Here is a 6,847-nt window from a genome sequence, read left to right as displayed (position 1 = left end):
TCTTTAATAGTCCATTACATTTGGACATTTCTATACATGCTCATATGTGTACATACACTTATCATACTGATGGGAATCAGCCACATAACTGGTACTGACTGCTATTATCTTCCCCTTTGCTTTGTTAAAAAAAAATAAAAAAAAATGCAACTTCCCATACCGGGAGTCGAACCCGGGCCGCCTGGGTGAAAACCAGGAATCCTAACCGCTAGACCATATGGGAGGTGTTGAAAAATAGTGTTGCACTTGGATTATTAATACAATACTTAATGTTACTGAACTATAACATTACTAATTACTTATTAATATATAAGTACATACCCATATAGCTACAGTAGTATTACAATAAGTTAAAATGATTCAACTGGCTATTCCACTAACATGCCTGGCTGCAGTCACTGAGCTGCTGATTCCAAATCACTCTCAATGTTTACTTTCCAGTATGGGGGTCTGCGCACTCACAGCCCAAATCTTATAACCACTGTGCTGACCTGATAGAGAACTGCAAGTACACCCGCCCCTATACCCCTCGTCTTCTTCGAGTTCTACGGGTTAACTTGTGATTGGATAAACGTGAACCCCAAGAAGTCATTCCTAAAATGTGGTTTGAGCAATAAAACTGCCCATCGTCATGCAAAAACCTTGGATACAGATATATATATATATATATATATATATATATATATATATATATATATATATATATATATATATATATATATATATATATATATATATATATATATATATATATATATATATATATATATATATGTATAGTGAATGTCAAGTTATAGCTGCTATAGACCTCTAGTGACCAAACAGAGGTATAGCAAAACTTCTCAGAAACGTATATAAGCGTGCTCTTTGATGAAAAAGTGGTTTTAGTCAATCATATTAAAAAATCAAAAATTTTGCATAATTTATTGACCTCCTTGTACCTTATAAATGTTTCGGCTGTCCCAGCAAGGGCTTACGTTTTTGTATTCACGAAGCACAGATTCATTGAAATGGCTGCACTGTATCTACTTGTGAATAAATGTCTTTTTTATTTAAAGGGCATGTAAAGTCTAAAATAGAATAAGGCTAGAAATGCTGTATTTTGTATACTAAATATAAACATGAACTTACTGCACCACAAGCCTAATCAAACAAATTATTTATGCTTTCAAAGTTGGCTACAGGGGGTCACCCTCTTGTAACTTTGTTATACATCTTTGCAAGACCAAGACTGTGCACATGCTCAGTGTGGTCTGGGCTGCTTAGGGATCATCATAAACAAAGCTGCTTGAGTTCTGCATGGCTGGGAAGTAAGGCGGGGGCTCCCCCTGCTGTTCATAAGTATGATTGTTTCCCTGCTCAGCAGTTAGGGACCGCCTGACAATTCCTATCCACAGCAATAAATGAAGGGAGAATTTCACTGCATACAGTCAGGTTTCTTATAAAAACGGTACACATTTTTTAATTAAAGTATATTGGAGATAGGTTTCTAGCCTTATTCTATTTTAGACTTTCCTTGTCCTAGTGATGGGCGAATAAGTTCGGCAGGCACGAATTTGCAGCGAAACTACGGTGAAAATTTGCAGACGAAAATTCATCATCGCCAAGTAAATTTGGACCTGCGTTGGAATAGTCGCTTGCGTCAAAACATTATTCGCACACCCATTGACTTTAATGCGGGCATCAAAATTGACGCTGGCGCCAAAATTTGCGTTTCACAAATTTTTCACCATTTCGCAAATTCTACGCATTTTCCGGGAAATTTGCCCATCACAATTCACTAAACCTTGTATAAAGGTTTATACAAGGTATAAAGATACTGTATTTTCAAATTGGAGCCATACTCCTCCTGATCCACTTCCCATACAACCACAGGGGCTGCTGTTTCCCCTTGCATCACTAAAGCTTAAAAAGAAAACAAACTGGGAACCTCGAATATACATCTAAAGAGTCAAATGGGAAGTAACAGTGTTTTATTCAGCAGCTTTGCAGTTTCAGCAATCTGGTTGCCGGGATCTGAATCACCCTAGCAACCATACATTGATTTGAGTAAGAGACTGGAATAGGACTGAATAGAAAGATGGGTAATACAAATTAGCAATGACAATACATGTGTAGCCTAACAGAGCATTTGTTTGTTAGATGAGGGTCAGTGACCCCCATTTAAACAGTGTCATAAGAAGCCAAATTATTCCAATAATAAGTCCAATTGAAAAGTTGCTTAGAATTCGCTATTCTATAACATACTAAACGTTGGTGTGATTGTAGCAGTGGGTGGGAAAGGTGGTGGCCACACATTTGCACACTACACAATCTGTTTCCTGTGTGCCGTGCAAAGTGCAACAAGGAGGAAGACTCAGATCAACTTTTTTTGGTTTTCAAGTGTCCACTTCTCCGTCTTTCTCGTGAACCACAGCGAGTGGATGAGAACTCCAACTGGCAATGCAATCGTCCTGGTTGTGCTCCATGCTGCTGCTGCTGCTGCTCCATTCCCTGTGCTGTGCGCCACTATCCGGTAACTACCTACATTTTCACTTTTTATTTACATCTATAAAAATGACGGGCAAGTCCAGGAACATGATTAGAGGCAAAGACTTATCTGCCATGGGCTTTTAACCTGAGAGGGGCTCCTCACCTTTCATGAATTCTATGATATCTACTGCATTTATTTCCGAACAAGAACAAGCTTTAACCCTTTTCTCTTTACCTCTGCCTTGTCTTAGGGTCAGTCCACACGAGCAGATTCGGGGAGATTTAGTCGCCTGGCGACTAATCGACTCTTCTTCTGGGCGACAATCTCCCCGAACTGCCTTCCCGTCAGCTATAATGAAAAGTCACCTGCGCTAATGCACACACGGCACTTCGTTTTCCAAAGTTGCCTCACGAGGAAAGTTCGGGCGACTTCGGAAAACGATGCGCCGGGTGTGCTTTAGCGCAGGCGACTTTTCATTATAGCGGATGGGAAGACACGCAAAGGCAGTTCGGGGAGATTGTCGCCCAGAAGAAGAGGTGATTAGTCGCCAGACGACTAAATCTTCCCAAATCTGCTCGTGTGGACTGACCCTTATAGTCAGGAAAGTTGTAGCTTAAGTTTACAGATAAGGAGGATATTACTGGGTGGGGCTGACCCAGTGGTCTTGGTACACTAAGGGCAGAGACCCACGTGAAAATTCCGGGAGATAAGTCGCCCATCGACAAATCTCCTCTTCTTCGGGCGACTAACCTCCCTGAACTGCCTCCCACCAGCTACAATGCTTCGTTTTCCGAAGTCGAGCAAAGTTGCCTCATGAGGAAACTTTGGGCGACTATGTATGGTAGGGGGTAGGGGTTTTTATTAGTTACGGGGATTGAATTGTCCTTTAATGCTACATTCTCTACTTGGAGTAAGGTTCTTAGTGGGGTCCCTCAGGGCTCAGTATTGGGTCAACTTTGATTTAACTTGTTCATTAATGACTTAGGGGAGGGTGTTGTAAGTAATGTATCAGTGTTTGCAGATGACACAAAACTATCAGCCCAATTAATTCCATCCAGGATGTGGCATCCTTGTCATAACTGCACTAATGAACCAAGGAGGTGGTGTTTTCAGGGTCAGGGCACACGCTGCTATTTCGGGAGATTAATCGCCCAGTGACTAATCTCACGACTAATCTCCCGGAATTGCCTTCCCACCGGCAATTTAGATTTTAGCCAGTGGAAATGCAATTCCAGGAGATTAGTCGCCCGAAGAAGAATCGATTTGTTGTTGGGCAATTAATCTCCTGAAATAGCAGCGTGTGCCCTTATCCTGAAAGAAAACATGTGCAACACAATGAACTCACTGAACACTGGAGTATATTGCACCCTCCAAATCCATTTCTGTGCTTCTGAATGTTCGTCCTTCACTTACTACTGATTCCCAAAAAAGGCTAAAGATTTGAGAAATGCATTGAAGTCGACGGGTGTCAAAATGTGCTCCAAGCGCAAAAAGTTTTTCTCGCTCCAAATACGTTAAAGTCAATGGGCGTTTTTTTTTCATTCGCCGACTTTTTTTTGTCCCTGCGACATTTTTGTCTCGTAGCTTTTTCCGCAGTTTCATGAAAAAATTTGCATAAATCCATGGCTGACAAAAACGTGCTCATCACTAACAATTACTAACTTGTACTCCTACAATATTAGAAGTAGGGTTTGCCACCTTTTAATAAAATTTCCACCGGCGGAGGGGGCGGGAACAAAGGGGCGGGCCGTAACATCAAAGGGGGCAGAGACACGATGCGCGATTGGCCAGAAGCCGGCAAAAAGTTGAGTTTTGACCAGCCATGGGCTTTAGTTAGGTGTATTACACATTTACCGGCAGCTACATTGGCGGTAAATTTGTAATACCGGCCCCGGCCTTGGCAGGTGTTTTACCGGCTAGGCAACCCTAATTAGAAGTAATGTTGGATTATTCCCCTCTGATCTCAATATCCTCCTCTTCCTATAGCCTCCCAGAACATTATGGCATTGAAAGCCCACAAAGAGACCATCAAGGCAAGTGTTGGACAACCTGTTCTGATACCCGTGACTTACAACCTGCTGGAGGAACCCATTACGAAAATCCCTTCATTTAAGTGGGAACGCAATGGACAGCTTCTTTTGTTTTTCAGTTCTCAGAGCTGTTACATAAGCCTGGAGGGTTCCACCAACAACTGTAGTAAAAAGCCCTTTCTGCCACCAGGATTTCCCAATAATCTTACCTTCTTCCCCGAAAATGCTTCTTTGTTTATCCCAAATGCTCAACTCAATGACTCCGGGATTTATAAGTTATCAAGCCGAGATTCTTTCGATAATCTAACTATCTGGCTCACTGTATATGGATCAGAAGCTTCTGGTAAGAAGATGAATACTAACGGTGTTATGTGTATATATGATACATGTATGTAAGTGTGCATGCAGGGGTATTTTTATTTATATAGCCGTGATTAATAGATGGAGATCAATACAATAACAGAGCAGGAATATATTCATATTTGGCCTTTGATATAATCCAGAGCCATTCTCATTGCTTACTCGGATATAGAGCTTTCTTTAGGGGGTCCAAATAGACAGGACTATCTTGAGTTGCACATGAAATAGGAACAGAATTTGTGGGGACCCTCTCATTACTAAATATGGTTCTACTGGCCTTTAGCCTCAAACTTTAGTTTATATTACTGAAACCAGTGCCATTAAGCAGTTAAAGGGGAACTAAAGCGTAACTAAAGAAGTAGGTAGAAATGTTGTACATGATGTTTTGTGCTTCTGTACCAGCCCAAGGCAACCACAGCCCTTTAGCAGTAAAGATCTGTGTCTCCAAAGATGCCCCAGTAGCTCCCCATCTTCTTTTCTGCTGATTCACTGCACATGCTCTGTGCTGCTGTCACTTACTGAGCTTAGGGACCCACTCACAATATACAGTACACGTAGAATAGAAATGTCACACTATAAGGCCAGTCTGAACCTGTTGGTAATAAGCACATAGGCCTGGAAGCAGGTCAGTCATAGCTGGAATAGTCACTTAAAATTACAAAAAAAGTTGGATGAGACCTTTTACTGTATCGCTTCTTCAATCAACCCAAAATATTGATCTATATTGCAGCACTTTTTCATATGGACCTATAGTACAGCCTGCCCAGCACTGGAGGCCCTTGCACTGGTTCTCCTGGATGTCCACTCTTGTTTGATGCTCACATGCAGCATACGTGGCCAGAATATAGAACCCACAGCTGAAAGCTTCATGGGGACCACCTTCTGGAGGCACCATTGTCCCCTATACATCTCTGTCAGACCCAGAACCATTCACAATTCTTCTGCTGCTCCCCCCCACTACACACACACACACACAATGGTGATCCCAATTGTTTCCACACTAACCTACTCCTACTTATTATTATCTCTAACACGTGCACAGTCACCTTGGGCCTCATGTCGTACCATCAGTCTCCTTGATGGGGCTACAGACACCCTTACTGGCCAACCTAAATGACTGTCACCTTTAAGGTGAGGACTAAGCTGCCTCTAGTTAGACTAATTACGGACGGTTTGGTCCATTCAGGCCTGAGTTTCTTAGTAAGTTCCTATGATCAGAGGGCCCTTCTCAAACAACTTACACTAAAAGGTGAGGGAACAGTTGAGACGTAAGAATATTAAAGGGATTCTGTCATGATTTTTATGGTGTAGTTTTTATATCTAAATGACACTGTTTACACTGCAACTAATTCACTCTACAATATAAAATTTAATTCGTGAACCAGCAAGTGTATTTTTTTAGTTGTAATATTGGTGTGTAGGTGCATCTCAGGTCATTTTGCCTGGTCATGTGATTTCAGAAAGAACTGCTTTCTGGCAGGGCCGGATTTACATAGTGGGAGCCCCTAGGCCCGCTGCAGTTTGTCACCCCCCTATCCCCTCATCATCAGGTCGGAGCACTGGGGTTTGGCTAGGGTTGCCACCTTCCCGGTTTTGACCCAGACAGCCCGGTTTTTTGAAGGGCTGCCCTTGTCTAAACTGCCTGCACGGTTTCCAAATTAGGAAAACTGGGCAGGATTTCCTATGATTGACGCAGCAACCGGCCAATCGTTTTTCATCGAGTCATAGCCCCGACATCACAGCCCCATACCCACCATGTCACCGTCCCGCCCCAGCTGCGTAATGGCCCGCCCCCTGCCCGGATTCCACAACCGAAAAGGTGGCAACCCTAGGATGGGAAATTTAAAAAACTATTCTATCTCCTGCCCATCCCCAGTGTTTCTGAACCAATGTGGATGTGGTTGGGCTTCATGCTGACCCCCTAAAATCCTGCTGCCCTAGGGCCGGGTCTTGGCGGCCTTTCCTCAAATCCGAGCCTGCTTTG

The 6,847-nt window shown here is 42.6% G+C and overlaps 1 non-coding gene across 1 annotated transcript; it reads right to left on the bottom strand.

Moving 5' to 3' along the window:
* Positions 1-151: 151 nt before the first annotated feature.
* On the bottom strand, positions 152-223 carry trnae-uuc. The gene has a single exon. It is a non-coding gene; the product is annotated as a tRNA-Glu (tRNA).
* Between the last annotated feature and the right edge of the window lie 6,624 nt (positions 224-6,847).

Source organism: Xenopus laevis, chromosome 3L (assembly GCF_017654675.1).
Source record: "Xenopus laevis strain J_2021 chromosome 3L, Xenopus_laevis_v10.1, whole genome shotgun sequence".
NCBI lineage: Eukaryota > Metazoa > Chordata > Amphibia > Anura > Pipidae > Xenopus > Xenopus laevis.
Note: the sequence above shows the minus strand (reverse complement) of the source record. Positions and strands in the feature narration are given on the sequence as shown.